The following is a 19483-nucleotide window of genomic DNA, read 5'->3' as shown; positions in this document are numbered from 1 at the left end:
CATCTAGATAAGTTCCTTGGGGGGTCTAGTTTCCAAAATGGGGTCAATTGTGGGGGGTTTCTACTGTTTAGGCACATCAGGGGCTCTGCAAACGCAACCTGACGCCCGCAGAGCATTCCATCAAAGTCTGCATTTCAAAACGTCACTACTTCCCTTCCGAACCTCGACGTGTGCCAAAACAGTGGTTTACCCCCTCATATGGGGTATCAGCATACTCAGGAGAAACTGGACAACAACTTTTGGGGTCCAATTTCTCCTGTTACCCTTGGGAAAATAAAAAATTGTGGGCTAAAAAATCATTTTTGAGAAAAGAAAAATTATTTTTTATTTTCATGGCTCTGCGTTATAAACTTCTGTGAAGCACTTGGGGGTTCAAAGTGCTCACCACACATCTAGATTAGTTCCTTGGGAGGTCTAGTTTCCAAAATGGGGTCACTTGTGCGGGAGCTCCAATGTTTAGGCACACAGGGGCTCTCCAAACGCGACATGGTGTCCGCTAATGATTGGAGCTAATTTTCCATTCAAAAAGCCAAATGGCGTGCCTTCCCTTCCGAGCCCTGCCGTGCGCCCAAACAGTGGTTTACCCCCACATATGGGGTATCATCGTACTCAGGACAAACTGGACAACAACATTTGGGGTCCAATTTCTCCTATTACCCTTGGGAAAATAAAAAATTCTGGGCTAAAAATCATTTTTGAGGAAAGAAAAATTATTTTTTATTTTCATGGCTCTGCGTTATAAACTTCTGTGAAGCACCTGGGGGTTATAAGTGCTCACTATGCATCTAGATAAGTTCCTTGGGGGGTCTAGTTTCCAAAATGGGGTCACTTGTGGAGGAGCTCCAATGTTTAGGCACACGGGGGCTTTCCAAACGCGACATGGTGTCCGCTAACGATGGAGATAATTTTTCATTCAAAAAGTCAAATGGCGCTCCTTCCCTTCCGAGCCTTACCATGTGCCCAAACAGTAGTTTACCCCCACATGTGAGGTATTGGTGTACTCAGGAGAAATTGTCCAACAAATTTTAGGATCCATTTTATCCTGTTGCCCATGTGAAAATGAAAAAATTGAGGCTAAAATAATTTTTTTGTGAAAAAAAAGTACTTTTTCATTTTTACGGAACAATTTGTGAAGCACCTGGGGGTTTAAAGTGCTCACTATGCTTCTAGATAAGTTCCTTGGGGGGTCTAGTTTCCAAAATGGGGTCACTTGTGGGGGAGCTCCAATGTTTAGGCACACGGGGGCTCTCCAAACGCGACATGGTGTCCGCTAAAGATTGGAGCCAATTTTTCATTCAAAAAGTCAAACAGTGGTTTACCCCCACATATGAGGTATCAGCATACTCAGGACAAATTGGACAACAACGTCCATGGTCCAGTTTCTCCTTTTACCCTTGGGAAAATAAAAAAATTGTTGCTAAAAGATCATTTTTGTGACTAAAAAGTTAAATGTTCATTTTTTACTTCCATGTTGCTTCTGCTGCTGTGAAACACCTGAAGGGTTAATAAACTTCTTGAATGTGGTTTTGAGCAACTTGAGGGGTGCGGTTTTTAGAATGGTGTCACTTTTGGGTATTTTCAGCCATATAGAACCCTCAAACTGACTTCAAATGTGAGGTGGTCCCTAAAAAAAATGGTTTTGTAAATTTTGTTGTAAAAATCAGAAATCACTGGTCAAATTTTAACCCTTATAACTTCCTAGCAAAAAAAAAATTTGTTTCCAAAATTGTGCTGATGTAAAGTAGACATGTGGGAAATGTGATTTATTAACTATTTTGTGTCACATAACTCTCTGGTTTAACAGAATAAAAATTCAAAATGTGAAAATTGCGAAATTTTCAAAATTTTCGCCAAATTTCCATTTTTTTCACAAATAAACTCAGAAATTATCGACCTAAATTTACCACTAACATGAAGCCCAATATGTCACGAAAAAACAATCTCAGAATCGCTAGGATCCGTTGAAGCGTTCGGAGTTATTACCTCATAAAGGGACACTGGTCAGAATTGCAAAAAACGGCAAGGTCATTAAGGCCAAAATAGGCTGGGTCATGAAGGGGTTAAGGTTCACCCTATGTTCACAACCACCACGTAGCACTTTGTTCTATCATGTGGTACACATTGTTTTATCATTATGTTATTTCTATAGCGGTCAAAATATATTAGACACCTATATAATATATATGTTTTTATTAATTGTCATACCACTATTTGTTTATTGTTTCAATCATTTGGCACCATTGGTGCCGGGGCTGGACCTTCTCACGCACGGTACAGGTTGGTTCCTCCACCCCACCCCGATTTTCGGGCTGGCTTGTGGGTCCTGCCATCTCCGTGGGTGCGTGGATCCCTTTAAGCCTGCGGTCCCGGATGCACATGCGCCACCATTCCTGCTTTCTTAAATATACACATTTCACGGCCTATGGGGGTTAGGCAAGAGAGATTTTCTAAGTCTCTTCCCCTGTATTACTACATAGTTATATGTTGTGCCCAGTGCAACTTTGACCATTTCTTTTGTCTTTCCACAGAAGTTCTCTTAAAGAAGCAATTCCATTAACATTTTTATTGTTTTAATATATTGCAATCATCATAGTGTATAGCACTGTGTATAGCACTGTGCTCATTTTTCCTTTCTACCCAGCTAATTCTTCTAATTTCCATTAGGATGAAATCATGTGATTAAAAACTGACTAGCTCAATCCGTCTAAGCTCCATGTAGAAACAGGAGGTCAATTTTCCCTGTATGACTCAGTCGCTGCAAAAGTCAATGGAAGGGTGGAGGGGCGGAGCAGCTGGGTCAGGAGTTGAAGAGAGCAATGATTTCTACAAGGACAAGACACTTCCTGTTTCTGCATAAAGCAGAAAGAAGAGAATTAGCTGGGTAGAAAAGCAAAATGAACAATTGTAAGTACACAGTGCTATATAATATGTTTGCAACATATTAAGAGGATAAAAACTTAGATGTGGTTCCATGCAGCTGATTTGAGCAATTCTAAATATTAAAATAAGACTTCCTGCTTAGGCTGGTGTTACACTTGCCGTGTTTTTTCTGCCCATTTTTCCAGCCCCAATGCATTTCTATGGGGCCGCAAAAACAGGCTGAGAAAAATCGTAGGAGCGCCGTACACCGTATGGCCATGAGGGCTGTATTTAGGGCCTTGAAAATATGAGCTATTTTTCACGGCTTATGGACACGGCCTCAATGGGGCCGCCAAGACAACGGAAGGTTGTTTTTGCGGTGCGCCGTGACTTCCGGTTTTGCGGACCGCCGTTTTTTCCCAATACTTTTGCTATAGTATTGGGAATCTGAAAAATGGCGATCTGCAAGTTTTTTGCTGTCCGATATTGCGGCAGACCTTGAAAATTGCGGCTATACGGCCCGCAATAACGGCCCGCAAAAAACGGGTAACTGTAAAAGCAGCCTTAGAAAACACAGAAAGAACTATTTTACTACTTGAGTTAATTCCATGGCTCATAAAAGTTGGTAACTACTTATTGTTCATTTTGCACATTTATGTCTGCTCTTGTTAATTCCATTATATTTAAGAAAATCAGAACCACAAGATACCACACAGAACCATGTTTGCAGAAAACATGTATACCTACAAACAAGAGTCTGAGCTGCCATTCTGCTTGCTCATAAATCTGGTAAAATTCTTGGCACACAATTCCAGGAACACAGATAGTATAGCCATATTATTTTAGAGACAGAAACAATAACAGCCTGCACACAGCTTTTATCCATAAACTCAGATCCAGAAACCAAACTGTTAGAGCTTCCCACAGAGTTCTGTCTTTTTTTGAGACGTTGTTCTGCACCCAGTTTAGTACAATAAATCAAAGACTAGTAAGGATTGCTGTGCTATTATATAATTTTATTCCGCTCTGAGATTCTTGCACTCTTTTGCCCTCTTATGCTAACTTCAGTGGTTCATATTCACTGCAGGGTATTAAGTTTGTAACATTTTCACTAAAATATAAGCTTTTAAAAATTCTATTATAACGTAAAGCTTACAACACTTTAATGAGGACAAGATCTTGTCTTCACAACTTAAAATAAAATGGGTATGAACAATGTAAATACAGATATATACATTTTGTGTAAGATGTCATCGTAACAAATGTTAAATATGAATGTTTTGAATCGAACACTGGAATACATTCGGGAACTCTGTAGTTTATATGTATTTAACAGGTTAATCTACAATTTGGAATCATTAAACAGGTATTATTAAGTTCTTAAACTGCTTTAATTAGTTAGACAGCATGAAAATAAGCAAGTTTGCAATTAATTTGCTTTTGCTATCTGCTGTCATTCTCCTGCAATGACAACTTTTATCTTTCATACTGTATAGCTCCATGGAGCTTGGCCTCTAGACCATGGCCAAGAGTGTGCAGTAGCTACATTCCAAGAGAGGGGTTAACTCCTAACATACCAGCCACCTCTCTCCAGCCCATTGATTTGTACATAGCAGATAGCTGTTCACCACCTCCCTCCCTTTCAACCTCTGAAGTGATGCAGTTATAAATCACTAGCCAAGCAGCTTTCAGAGATGGACTGCTAATTGTATAAAAGGTACAAACATTATCCCTGTTTGTGGCTAGATGCATGTCTTGCTGTTTATACACAGGTGGTGCAAATGGAATAAGGTGTAGAATTTTCACACAGTTGAGGGCAAAAATTATCCCTGTTTGGGAAGTATTAAGTGTATCCAAAATGTGTCCCTTTAGTTAGGGAGACAAAACAAGTGTACAGGTGAAGAAGTCATTGTTTCTCAAGTAGTAATGAAAAATTATCCTTTTTTTTGGAGAGAAAAAAGGAGTACTGTTTTTAAAGTGAAAAAGCTGTCACCAAGCCTTTAAAAAAATTAGCTCTATTTTGGAAGCTGCTTCATGCTTGTGTACAGTCAAGAAGTATATATCAGAAGCATTAGTAGAACTGTCTAGCACTATGAAACACAGTGGGTAGCCAGGAGATGTGTGGCTGTGCTTTGGCTGTGGCAGAAGTAACACAGTAAAGAGAAGAGAAGGCAGAGGGGTAGAGAAGGCAAGGAGATTTGAAGCAGTTTAAGGCCAGCAATGGCAGCCCCAGCACCAGAAATACAGTCTAGCACTATGAAAAAGTGGGCAGCCAGGAGATATGTGGCTGGCATTGCTGTTGCAGAAACAGAACAGTAAACAGGACTGGCCAGGCAAAGAGATGTGTGGAACTTTAGGGCCAGCAACAGCATCAGCAGTACTACTGTTTAGATGACAAGATGGATAGGGAATTGAAGACCAGCTGAGTGTGGTATCTTGGCCCTTGCAACAGAAGACAGTAGATGGACAGGTGGGCAGACAGTTGGTATAGCTGATTTACTCAATGGCATCAGGCTTCTCTGCATGCAAATCTGCATTGATCCATGTCTGATTCATTTTTATAAATGTTAGATTGTCCATACTTGGAGCAGATAACCTTGTCTGCTTTAGTGTGACAAGTTCCCCGGCCACACTGAATACCATCTCTGACATTATACTGAAGGATGAACATGACAAAATGTTGATAGCAAACTGGATCAATTCATGCCACTGGTACAATTTGCAAACCCAGAAGTCCAAGTGATTGAGGATCAGGGTAAATGCCTGAGAAAAGACACAGTTCATGTATGACTGAAACTGCCATTTCAGCGGGTGCACCTATTTTTTAATGAAGTATACCAGGTTGTCAAAACGACTTGTTCATCATGTCACATATAATGCAGGTGTTACCGCTGCTGACTCGGCTACTAGTTGTAATTTTAATGCTGGCACAGGCGTGGGAATGTTGTGACTGTATGGATCGCAGAGAGGTCTGCTGGTCTGTCATATATTTTTTAAAATTTTTACAGTGTGGAAAATAAGTATTTGATGCGCTGCCGATTTTACAAGTTTTCCCACCTACAAAGAATAGAGAGGTCTATAGTTTTTATCCAAGGTTCACTTCAATTGTGAGAGACAAAATCTTAAAAAAAAAAAAAAAAAAAAGAAAAAAAAGAAAATCACATTGTATGATTTTTACTGAATTAATTAGAATTTTATTGCATGAAATAAAGTATTTGATGCAATACAAAATCAGAACTTAATAATTGGTAGAGAAACCTTTGTTTGCAATTAGACGTCAGATGTTTCCTGTAGTTCTTAACCAGGTCTGCACACACGGCAGACCACTCCTCCATACAGATCTTCTCCAGATCTTTCCGGTTTAGAGATTGTCGCTGGGCAACATTGAGTTTCAGCTCCCTCTAAAGATTTTCTATTGGGTTCAGGTCTGGAGACTGGATAGGCCACTCCAGGACCCTGAAATGATTCTTCCTTAGATGACCTGGCTGTGTGTTTCGGGTCATTATCTTGCTTGAAGATCCAGCCACTACCCATCTTCAATGCTTTTACTGAGGAAAGGAGGTAGTTGGCCAAAATCTTGTGATGCATGACCCCATCCATCCTCTCTTCAATACGGTGCAGTCGTCCTGTCCCCTTTTTAGAAAAGTATCCCCAAATTATAATGTTTCTCCCACCATGCTTCATGGTTGGGATGGTATTCTTGAGGTTTTACTCATTCTTATTCTTCCTTCAAACACGGCGAAAAGAGTTGATACCAAAAAATTAATCTTGTGTTTCTTCCATTTTCTAATAATTGTCCCAACAGTTGTTGCCTTCTCACCAAGCTGCTTGACTATTGTCCTGTAGCCTATCCCAGCCTTGTGCAGGTCTACAATTTTGTCCCTGGTGTCCTTAGATAGCTCTTTGGTCTTGGCCTTGGTGGAGCAGTTCAATCAGGTGCAATAAATACAGGTAATGAGTGCAGAGTAGGAAGGATTCTTAACCCCTTTCTGACCTCGGACGGGATAGTACGTCTGAGGTCAGATCCCCCTCTTTGATGCAGGGCTCCGGCGGTGAGCCCGCATCAAAGCCGGGACATGTCAGCTGTTTTGAACAGCTGACATGTGCCCACAATAGCGGCGGGTGAAATCGCGATTCACCCGCCGCTATTAACTAGTTAAATGCCGCTGTCAAACGCAGACAGCGGAATTTAATCGTCACATGATCGGGGGTCAGCGATGCTTCTGCAGTGTAACCATAGAGGTCCTTGAGACCTCTATGGTTACTGATCGCCAGTAGCTGTGAGCGCCACCCTGTGGTCGGCGCTCACAGCACACCTGCATTTCTGCTGCATAGCAGCAATCTGATGATCGCTGCTATGTAGAAGAGCCGATCACGTTGTGCCAGCTTCTAGCCTCCCATGGAGGCTATTGAAGCATGGCAAAAGTTAAAAAAAAGTTAAAAAAAATGTGAAAAAATATAAAAGTTTAAATCACCCCCCTTTCGTCCCATTCAAAATAAATCAGTAAAAAAATAAATCAAACCTACACATATTTGGTATCACCGCGTTCAGAATCGCCTGATCTATCAATAAAAAAAGGATTAACCTGATCGCTAAATGGCGTAGCGAGAAAAAAATTCAAAACGCCAGAATTACGTTTTTTTGGTCGCCGCAACATTGCATTAAAATGCAATAATGGGCAATCAAAAGAACGTATCTACACTAAAATGGTATCATTAAAAATGCCAGCTCGGCACACAAAGCCCTCACCTGACCCCAGATCATCAAAAATGGAGACGATAGGGGTATCGGAAAATGGCGCAATTTTTTCTTTTTTTGTTTGGAAATTTTTTTACCACTTAGATAAAAAACAACCTAGACATGTTAGGTGTCTATGAACTCGTACTGACCTGGTGAATCATAATGGCAGGTCAGTTTTAGCATTTAGTGAACCTAGCAAAAAAGCCAAGCAAAAATCAAGTGTGGGATTGCACTTTTTTTGCAATTTCACCGCACTTGGAATTTTTTTCCCGATTTCTAGTACACGACATGGTAAAACCATTGATGTCTTTCAAAAGTACAATTCGTCCCGCAAAAAATAAGCCCTCACATGGCCATATTAACGGAAAAATAAAAAAGTTATGGCTCTGGGAAGGAGGGGAGCGAAAAACAAACACGGAAAAATGGAAAATCCCAAGGTCATGAAGGGGTTAAAGAAAAACTAACATGCCTGTGAGTGCCAGAATTCTTGTTGGTTGGTCAGTAGGTGGTAGGTGATCAAATACATATTTCTTGCAATAGAATGCAGTATAATTATTTAATCCCTTTACCCACCAAGGTCGTTTGCATGTTAATGACCAGTTTTTACAATTCTGACCAGTCACATTATTAGGTAATAACTCTGGACTGCTTTAACGGATCCCACTGATTCTGAGACTGTTTTTTGTGACACATTGTACTTCATGATAGTGGTAACATTTCTTCTATTTGTGAAAAAAATATAAATTTGGATGAAAATTTGGGAAATTGTGCAATTTTAAAACTTTGAATTCTTATGCCTTTAAATCAGAGAGCTATGTCACACAAAATAATAAATAACAATTCCCACATATCTACTTTATATAAGCATAATTTTTTAAACTAATTTATTTTATTTTTTTTGGTTAGGAAGTTATAAGTGTTTAAAGTTGACCAGTAATTTCTCATTTTTCAAACGAAATTTACAAAACCATTTTTTTTAGGGACCACCTAACATTTGAAGTGACTTTGAGGGGTCTATATGATAGAAAATGCCCCAAAGTGACACCATTCTAAAAACTGCAACCCTCAAGGTGTTCAAAACCACATTCAAAAAGTTTATTAACCCTTCAGGTGCTTCACAGGAATTTTTGGAATGTGGAAAAATATAAACATTTAACTTTCTTTTACAATTTAATTTAATTTACTGTAAACCCATTTTTTTATTTTCACAAGGGTAACAGGAAAAATGGATGCCAAAATTTGTTGCGCAATTTTTGCTGAGCATGTCGATACTCCATATATGGGGGAAAACCACTGTTTGGCTGCACGGCAGAGTTCGGAAGGGAAGGAGAACCATTTGACTTTTTGAGTGCCTAAAAAGTGACAACAGTTTGGAAAATAGACCCCTCAGGTCACTTATCTAGATGTATTGTAAGCAGATATTTGAACAAATTGCTAGATATAACAAAAATATAGGCCCGTAGGTCATGCACATGTAAATATGCGGATCATATAAGAAAATTGGTGCAAATTACAACCATGCAAAAAGGTAATTAAAAATTTAGAATAATCATTATTAATCAACATTCAAGGGTTAAAAAAAACACAGACTGAATCAAAAGGGCAGGACACAAATAGAACACAGATACATATTCATAAACATACAGCGGTATTAAATGCACAAAAATATATAAGATCAAGGGTATTTGTACTATTTAGTACCGTAACATATATTGTGCCAATCTAATTGGAGGCAAGGAGAATGTATGCCTGCAATACCTATTCCAACCTGTACAGCCTCCCGTTTCAATAATGAAGTGCAATATGGAATATATGAGAGGCTATTGGTATAAAATCTTGCTACATGAATGCAGTTAAAGCTAATTCAGTAATAAGGGACATCTGCATAATAAACTGGTGAAGCTAGACATAATAATAGCATTCATTACCACGAATTAGAAGTGTCCTGCGTTCCCCTAAGCGCGTTTCGGCGCTTGCCTTCTTCCCGGGGGAATAAACAGTTTTCAACCTGGACGGTGCCAAGATGCGACCTTCCAGGCTGAGAACCACTGGTGACTGAACTGCTGCGAGCGCAACCTCAGTGATCGGTGGGACGTCATTGAGGTCACCTCCAGTCACTGAGACTTCGTTCCTAGCCGGGCTGAACTGCGGTGACCTCGATGAAATCCCCGCTAGCACCGTGAGAAAACTCTCATGGTGCTAGCAGGGATGTCACCGAGGTCACTGCAGTTCAGACTGGCTGGGAACGCAGCCTCAGTGATGCCACCGCTAGTCACTGATGCTGCGCTCGCAGCAGTTCATTCCCCAGTGGTTCTCATCCTGGTTGGTCACATTTTGGCACTGCCCAGGTTGAAAACTGTTTTTCCCCCAGATATGTATTACGGCATGGGATAGAACGACAGTCAGGTATGGTATATTGTTGCTTTATTATTATTATTGGTTTATTACAGGAGAATGAAGGCTTCGGCGGAATTAGGTAGGTCATAAGTATGGTTTAATTGATATTATTAAAGGAGTCTGTGTCATTTTTTCAATTAAAAGACTTTATTCTTGGTGTCTGTGTTTTCATACAATGTGACTATGGGGTTAGTAATGGGGGCATCTTATAGATGTCTCTCCATTACTAACCTGTGGGCTTGATGTCACTGGACAATACAAAGGTGACATCAACCCCCCATATAATAGATGTGCCTTTTCTGGGCAGCTGTGGACTGCTATTTTTAGGCTGTTGGGCAATATCCATGGCCCCTTACCAGCCTAAGAATACCAGTCCCAAGCTGTCTGCTTTAGCAAGGTTGGTTGTCAAAAATGGGGGGGACCCCACGCCATTTTTTAAATTATTTATTTAAATAATTTAAAAATATGGAGTGGGGACCCCTCTATTCTTGATAACTATCCTACCTGAAGCTGACAGCTGAGGATTGCAGCCCCCAGCTGTGAGATTTGCATGATTGGTTATCAAAAATAGCGGGAACCCACGCCGTGTTTTTTTTTTATTATTTAAAGCGCAGGAGCGGCTGATGAATACTGCCATTCGCCGCTCCTGCTCTCGCTGTTATTAGCGGCAGCAGGTTTTGGATGATGGGAGTTGTCCCATCAGCTGATACCAGTGACCGGATGTTTGTAAACTTTATACCTCCGATCACAGCTGAGCACTCACGCAGTCTTTCTACAGTGTGGGACCTGTGGCTCTCTGACCGGAAGGGATGAGTTCACCGCCGATCAGAAGCTCTGTTTGCCGCGCTGTCATGCATATGACAGCGCGACAAACATCCAGTATTCGGGCAGCTAAACTCAAACAGTAACACGGACTTCCTGGTGAAGTCCGTGTTCGGTGTCCGTGCCCAGACAGTAGGTGTTCAGTACGAACGACAAACTTTACTGTTCGTGTTCGCCCATCACTAGCGCTTCGACAATAAAAACTATTTTTTAGAAAAAATATGTGTTTTTGCATCAATAAATAAATCCTTAGGCATAATACAATTAGGATTCATTTTATGTTAGTCCGCCCTAAAGATCTACAAACACGAGCAAGCTACCATTGCAGCAGAGTCATTTAATTTGGGAAACATTTTTCATCATCACACTTGTATAAAGATGGTGAATTGGAACCATTATTCAAACTGTGACCATTTTTGTGTGCAATGTGAGCCACAGGAGTGTGAACTTAGATCCATTCCTGTGCGAGTCCTTGAAGGGAATCTGTCAGCAGGTATTTGCTATCTGATCTGCGGACAGCATAAGGTAGCGGTTAAAACACAGCTTTCAACAATGTGTACCATGTCAGGCTGTGTACTGTTTACTTACAAAGAAGGTTTTATCACCTGGTTGCACTACAGCACCTGGTCTTTGCACTACAGCAGCTACAGCAGTGTGTGCATGCTTATATGACTCCATCCGCTCATCTGATAAGCAGCCTACTATTGACTATGTGAATACTTAAATGTAAAGCCTGCTATGTGTGAGGGCAGCATTCTCAGATCTGGTACATTGCTAAGAACTTTGATTGCGTTATATCGGCTGCACCCAGTAAACTAAATGATACATCATTGGATTGAGGCTCTCCGTCCCTACATCACGCTGCTCTCAGATGAGGTACCAAAAACCTGTTGACAGATCCCCTTTAAACCAGTGAATAATTCTGCCAAGCTCCACAGAGAGGAATGGAGCTGTCTTGAATGTGTTGCTTTAATGGAGGTTCATTTGGGGTCTGTAATTGTTTTTAGGATTGAAGTATGTACAGTATTTGGGGAATCTAGTGTCTTATTTTTTATTTAAAGGGTCTGGCTATTTTTTATGTAAAGGGTCTGGTGTCTAATTATTTTTTGGGGTTTGTATATTGAGGATTTGCTCTATATTTTTAATGAGGTCTGCATTCTAATCTAATGTATGCATTTCATCTGCAGTTTGTTGTTATTTTAGAGTCTGTATTTATTCTAGGGTCTGCTTTTATTATGGGGACTGTAAGTTATTCAGGGGTCTGATGTGAGGCATGCATTTATTCATGGGGTCTGGCCTGTGGTTTTAATTTATTCGGGATCTAGTTTGTCGGTATTTATTTGAGGTTTTGTCATCTGTTTTTTAATCTAGGGTCTAATGTCTCAAGGGTAATGTTTCACTTTGTGGAGAGTGATATGTCAAGCCTGGCATGTCAGAGTGAGGAGACTTAAAAGTCATGCATGCTCCTCCGGGAAATTAAATATGCAAACTGTCTTTTTAGGGAAGAAGAGGACTTGAACTCTAGCGCCACCTATTGGAATGAAAAGTCAATATCAACCATTTAACAAGCCTTGCAATATGACTTAGGATAAATGCCAAATTAGAATCTTAATTTACAGACAGTGTTTGCGTGTGTTGCCCCTTATCAGTGCAAATTATGATCAACGAAGAGCCTAGGAAACCAAAACTTCTAATAACACAAGTCTGCAAGGGTAAGATTGTTTGAAAAGTAAGAGGTGATTTTTATATACTTTCAATCATTCAACTCAGTAAAAATATGAAAAAAATCCATCACAGTTTTTTCACAAACACTGACTCCATATGCTTTTTCTTGCACCACTTGACCTCTTTGCGGTACCTTTGGTGGATGATTTTGGTGTCATTAGATTGGTTAGAAATTACTAGACACTGTGCTGAGATTGGTTGCTGTGGGCAGAGAAGATTTTCTTAATCCTGCTTCCAAAGAGTGTGCTGATGTCCATAGCATCCAATTATAGCATATCTTTCATTTTACCTCAGTAGCATAAAAAACAAAAGCTGTGCTGTGATTGGTTGTTATGAGCAGTAAAGACAGTTTTTTTTTTAGTAACAGTTCATAACAATGTGTTGGAGTCCATAGCAACCAATCAGAGCACAGCTTTCATTTTACCTCACCAGTATAAGAACTGAAAGCTGCACTATGATTGGTCGATATAGGGAGCAAAGGCAGATTTTCTTTTAGCAAAGTTCATAAGAGTGTGGTGGTGCCCTGCTAGCAAAGATTAATTTCAGTATTTAGTGGTTGTGGTGGATTAAGCTTCTGTTCTAACAACGTGATCAAAATGGTTACAAAGGCGTGTCTTAATTCACCCAACAACTTTTGCCGTTATTTTATAGTGAAGAAATAAGAATAAGGCACACATAGCATTCCCATGTCCAGCATGACATGACACCCCCACAACCTCCCCATGTCCATCCAAACATCCCATACACATGAAATAAAGAACACCATATACTCACCTAAGTCCCGTTCCCCCAGTGCTCTGCTTCTGTTCTCCAGAGCGCTGAATCTCCGCAGTACACAACTGACGCAATTAAATGACATCATCGCGTCAGCTGTTTCATATGCTGATTGGTGGAGGAAGTGGCCGCAGGCCCCTCCTCCACCACTGAAGTCAGCGCATGATGGAGAGAGCACACTGCCTTTGTTTTACAGCCCCTCGACCAGACTGAGACAGCCAGAGGGTCGAATGTGGCCTGTGGGCTGCACTTTGTCCAGGTCTCCTCTATGATGCATTCTGTGCACTTGAAGGAAAGCAATGAGAATTTAGACTTTATTCTCAAGAAACTTAACCCCTTCCCGACCTTTGACGCATACGCTGCGTCATGAAAGTCTGTGCCTTCCCGACCTATGACGCAGCGTATGCGTCATGGAGGGATCGCGTCCCTGCAGATCGGGTGAAGGGGTTAACTCCCATTTTACCCGATCTGCAGAGACAGGGGGAGTGGTGCTTCAGCCCAGGGGGGGTGGCTTCACCCCCCCGTGGCTACGATCGCTCTGATTGGCTGTTGAAAGTGAAACTGCCAATCAGAGCGATTTGTAATATTTCACCTAAAAAACAGGTGAAATATTACAATCCAGCCATGGCCGATGCTGCAATATCATCGGCCATGGCTGGAAAACCTGAAGTGACCACCCCCCACCCCACCGATCGCCCCCCCAGTGCTCCGGTGCGTGGTCCGGTACCCTCCGTCCTGTGCTCCGCTGCCCCGTGCTCCTGCCCGCTCCCCCGTCCTGCTGTCCGCTCCCCCCGTCCTCCGATCACCCCCCCTGTGCTCAGATCCACCCCCCCACCACCCCTTCATACTTACCGATCCTCCCGGTGTCCGGCCGTCTCCTCGCTGGGCGCCGCCATCTTCCAAAATGGCGGGCGCATGCTCAGTACGCCCGCCGGCCGGCAGATTCCTTACATGTACATTTTGATCGCTGTGGTAGGTTCTACCACAGCGATCAAAATAAAAAAAATAATAAATAAACCCCCCCCTTTATCACCCCCATAGATAGGGACAATAATAAAATAAAGAAAATATATATATATTTTTTTTCCACTAGGGTTAGGGTTAGAACTAGGGTTAGGGTTAGAACTAGGGTTAGGGTTACGGGTAGGGTTAGGGTTATGGCATGTGCGGATTTGGCAGCGGATCCGCAGCGGATCGGCCGCGGATCCGCAGCGGATCGGCCGCGGATCCGCAGCGGATCGGCCGCGGATCCGCAGCGGATCGGCCGCGGATCCGCAGCGGATCGGCCGCGGATCCGCAGCGGATCGGCCGCGGATCCGCAGCGGATCGGCCGCGGATCCGCAGCGGATTGGCCGCTGCGAATTCGTAGCAGTTTTCCATCAGGTTTACAGTACCGTGTACACCTATGGAAAACCAAATCCGCTGTGCCCATAATGCGGAAAATTCCGTGCAGAAACGCTGCGTTGTATTTTCCACAGCATGTCAATTCTTTGTGCGGATTCCTCAGCGTTTTACACCTGTTCCTCAATAGGAATCCGCAGGTGAAATCCGCACAAAAAAACACTGGAAATCTGCTGTAAATCCGCAGGTAAAACGCAGTGCCTTTTACTTGCAGATTTTTCAAAAGTCGTGCGGAAAAATCTCACACGAATCCGCTACGTGGGCACATACCCTTAGGGTTAGGGTTGGAATTAGGGCTAGGGTTGGAATTAGGGTTACGGGTGTGTTGGGGTTAGGGTTGTGGTTAGGGGTGTGTTGGGGTTAGGGTTGGGATTAGGGTTATGGCTACAGTTGGGATTAGGGTTAGGGGTGTGTTGGGGTTAGTGTTGAAGTTAGAAATGAGGGGTTTCCACTGTTTAGGCACATCAGGGGTCTCCAAACGCAACATGGCGCCACCATTGATTCCAGCCAATCTTGCATTCAAAAAGTCAAATGGTGCTCCCTCCCTTCCAAGCCCCGACGTGTGCCCAAACAGTGGTTTACCCCCACATTTGGGGTACCAGCGTACTCAGGACAAACTGGGCAACAACTGTTGGGGTCCAATTTCTCCTGTTACCCTTGCAAAAATAAAAAATTACTTGCTAAGACATAATTTTTGAGGAAAGAAGAATGATTTTTTATTTTCACGGCTCTGCGTTGTAAACTTCTGTGAAGCACTTGGGGGTTGAACGTGCTCATCACACATCTAGATAAGTTCCTTGGGGGGTCTAGTTTCCAAAATGGGGTCACTTGTGGGGTGTTTCTACTGTTTAGGCACATCAGGGGCTCTGCAAATGCAACGTGACGCCCGCAGACCATTCCATCAAAGTCTGCATTTCAAATGTCACTACTTCCCTTCCGAGCCCTGACGTGCGCCCAAACAGTGGTTTACCCCCACATATGGGGTATCACTGTACTCACAACAAACTGGGCAACAAACATTGGGGCCCAATTTCTCCTGTTACCCTTGTGAAAATAAAAAATTGCTTGCTAAAACATCTTTTTTGAGGAAAGAAAAATGATTTTTTATTTTCACGGCTCTGCGTTGTAAACTTCTGTGAAGCACTTGGGGGTTGAATGTGCTCATCACACATCTAGATAAGTTCCTTGGGGGGTCTAGTTTCCAAAATGGGGTCACTTGTGGGGTGTTTCTACTGTTTAGGCACATCAGGGGCTCTGCAAATGCAACGTGACGCCCGCAGACCATTCCATCAAAGTCTGCATTTCAAATGTCACTACTTCCCTTCCGAGCCCTGACGTGCGCCCAAACAGTGGTTTACCCCCACATATGGGGTATCACTGTACTCACAACAAACTGGGCAACAAACATTGGGGCCCAATTTCTCCTGTTACCCTTGTGAAAATAAAAAATTGCTTGCTAAAACATCTTTTTTGAGGAAAGAAAAATGATTTTTTATTTTCACGGCTCTGCGTTGTAAACTTCTGTGAAGCACTTGGGGGTTGAATGTGCTCATTACACATCTAGATAAGTTCCTTGGGGGGTCTAGTTTCCAAAATGGGGTCACTTGTGGGGTGTTTCTACTGTTTAGGCACATCAGGGGCTCTGCAAATGCAACGTGACGCCAGCAGACCATTCCATCAAAGTCTGCATTCCAAAACGTCACTACTTCCCTTCCGAACCCCGACGTGTGCCAAAACAGTGGTTTACCCCCACATATGGGGTATCAGCGTACTCAGGAGAAACTGGACAACAACTTTTGGGGTCCAATTTCTCCTGTTACCCTTGCAAAAATAAAAAATTCTGGGCTAAAAAAATATTTTTGAGGAAAGGAAACACATTTATTATTTTCACGGCTCTGCGTTATAAACTTCTGCGAAGCACTTGGGGGTTCAAAGTGCTCACCACACATCTAGATTAGTTCCTTGGGAGGTCTAGTTTCCAAAATGGGGTCACTTGTTAGGGAGCTCCAATGTTTAGGCACACAGGGGCTCTCCAAACGTGACATGGTGTCCGCTAATGATTGGAGCTAATTTTCCATTCAAAAAGTCAAATGGCACGCCTCCCCTTCCGAGCCTTGCCGTGCACCCAAACAGTGGTTTACCCCCACATATGAGGTATCAACATACTCAGCAGAAATTGCCCAACAAATTTTAGGATCCATTTTATCCTGTTGCCTATGTGAAAATGAAAAAATTGAGGCTAAAAGAAATTTTGTGTGAAAAAAAAGTACTTTTTCATTTTTACGGATCAATTTGTGAAGCACCTGAGAGTTTAAAGTGCTCACTATGCTTCTAGATAAGTTCCTTGGGGGGTCTACTTTCCAAAATGGGGTCACTTGTGGGAGCGCTCCAATGTTTAGGCACACTGGGGCTCTCCAAACGTGACATGGTCTCTGCTAGCGATGGAGATCATTTTTCATTCAAAAAGTCAAATGGCGCTCCTTCCCTTCCGAGCCTTACCATGTGCCCAAACAGTGGTTTACCCCCACATGTGAGGTATCAGTGTACTCAGGAGAAATTGTCCAACAAATTTTAGGATCTATTTTATCCTGTTGCCCATGTGAAAATGAAAAAATTGAGGCTAAAATAATTTTTTTGTGAAAAAAAAGTACTGTTTCATTTTTACGGATCAATTTGTGAAGCACCTGGGGGTTTAAAGTGCTCACTATGCTTCTAGATAAGTTCCTTGGGGGGTCTAGTTTCCAAAATGGGGTCACTTGTGGGGGAGCTCCAATGTTTAGGCACACGGGGGCTCTCCAAACGCGACATGGTGTCCGCTAAAGATTGGAGCCAATTTTTCATTCAAAAAGTCAAATAGCGCTCCTTTCCTTCCAAGCCCTGCCGTATGCCCAAACAGTGGTTTACCCCCACATATGAGGTATCAGCGTACTCAGGACAAATTGGACAACATCGTTCGTGGTCCAGTTTTTCCTTTTACCCTTGGGAAAATAAAAAAATTGTTGCTAAAATATCATTTTTGTGACTAAAAAGTTAAATGTTCATTTTTTCCTTCCATGTTGCTTCTGCTGCTGTGAAACACCTGAAGGGTTAATAAACTTCTTGAATGTGGTTTTGAGCACCTTGAGGGGTGCAGTTTTTAGAATGGTGTCACTTTGGGGTATTTTCAGCCATATAGAACCCTCAAACTGACTTCAAATGTGAGGTGGTCCCTAAAAAAAATGGTTTTGTAAATTTTGTTGTAAAAATGAGAAATCACTGGTCAAATTTTAACCCTTATAACTTCCTAGCAAAAAAAAAATTTGTTTCCAAAATTGTGCTGATGTAAAGTAGACATGTGAGAAATGTTATTTATTAACTGTTTTGTGTCACATACCTCTCTGGTTTAACAGAATAAAAATTAAAAATGTGAAAATTGCGAAATTTTCAAAATTTTCGCCAAATTTCCGTTTTTTTCACAAATAAACTCAGAAATTATCGACCTAAATTTACCACTATCATGAAGCCCAATATGTCACGAAAAAACAATCTCAGAATCGCTAGGATCCGTTGAAGCGTTCCTGAGTTATTACCTCATAAAGGGACACTGGTCAGAATTGCAAAAAACGGCAAGGTCATTAAGGCCAAAATAGGCTGGGTCATGAAGGGGTTAACTATGAGGATCAAGGATGGTTAATATGTGGTGATCTGAAAGTTCTCACTTTGCTCTTTGGGCAATGAGGATACACAAAGTACCCATGCTTTTTGTGTGAATGGGACAGCCGGGATGTCACGGGGGTACTGGGTAGACTAAGGCTGGTTACCCGGGCCCCTGCGATATCCCTCAGACTAGGGAAAACCCTGTCTGTCCCTCTCCCAGAATTTACACTAATGGTGTGCTTGTCTGGGCCACCAGGCCTGATCCTGACTCCTGTTTCAGCCCTATGCTGAAACCTCCACCCGCCACCCAGTGATTAGACCACACACCAACCTCAAGAGAAAGCACAGACAGGGAAAACTAAAAACGCACCACGCCGCAGACACACAGGAAAACACTATAACGTGCACCGGGCAAAACAAATACAAATATAGGAAGGAGAAATATGACAAAGGATAATACACCACCAGATACGATATTTCTACTCCAAGACCACCACTCCAGACCGGAATCACTAGGCACGAGGCACAAGCTATAATCGGCGACGCCCAAAGTCCAGCAGAACTATTTAAAGGCAGTGGGCGTGACCCAGCCTCCAACCCGAGTACCAGCTAAATTAACCCCGGACAACCTAGATAAAATCTAGTAGGCCCCACTGAGCGTATAGTGGACGAATGCAGGATTACCGCTGTCTGTCGGACGACCTAGGGTGAATAGCGTCCGACATGACACGGGATAGGACTCATCAATGGAGTCAAAAAAGTTGGCCAGTGAGAAGATCTTTGCAACCTAGACTCAAGAACATAGTTGCGGAAAGTTTAGTTGATTCCACTAAAGTTCTCCTGCCACCACTACACATTAAGCTTGAACTGATGAAACAGTTTGTGAAAGTTCTACCAAAAGAAGGAGAGACTTTTAAGTACCTGTGTACCAAGTTTCAGGGACTATCCAAAGGAAAACTGAAGGAAGACATTTTTGTGGGTCCGTATATTTGGAAACTCATGAAGGTCGACATGCTCAAAACAAAAATGAAAGCTGTTAAGAAAAGGACTAGGGATTAATTTAAAGAAGTTGTGAAGAAACTTATAGGCAACAACAAAGATTCAAAATTTAAGTCCATCATGTAGAAC

The 19483-nt window shown here is 42.1% G+C and overlaps 1 protein-coding gene and 1 long non-coding RNA gene across 11 annotated transcripts in view; one reads left to right on the top strand and one right to left on the bottom strand.

The window, feature by feature from the left end:
• The window catches only part of LOC143764268 (uncharacterized), a 483255-nt gene that overhangs the window by 100289 nt on the left and 363483 nt on the right, over nt 1-19483 (top strand). The gene's annotated exons all lie outside the window — the stretch shown is intronic.
• The window catches only part of SLC24A2 (solute carrier family 24 member 2), a 675272-nt gene that overhangs the window by 333898 nt on the left and 321891 nt on the right, over nt 1-19483 (bottom strand). Inside the window, exon 1 of one of the 10 annotated variants that reach the window (XM_077249673.1) lies at nt 13319-13384. The exons of 8 other annotated variants lie outside the window; for them this stretch is intronic. The gene's annotated coding sequence lies outside the window, so the exon portion shown is untranslated. Of the gene's footprint in view, nt 1-12677; nt 12811-13318; nt 13385-19483 lie in introns of those variants that run through there. One more of the 10 variants, XM_077249680.1, reaches the window with a different exon arrangement.

The sequence above is a fragment of the Ranitomeya variabilis genome, chromosome 1 (genome assembly GCF_051348905.1).
Source record: "Ranitomeya variabilis isolate aRanVar5 chromosome 1, aRanVar5.hap1, whole genome shotgun sequence".
NCBI classification, from domain to species: domain Eukaryota; kingdom Metazoa; phylum Chordata; class Amphibia; order Anura; family Dendrobatidae; genus Ranitomeya; species Ranitomeya variabilis.
This window is presented reverse-complemented; position numbering and strand designations above follow the sequence as displayed.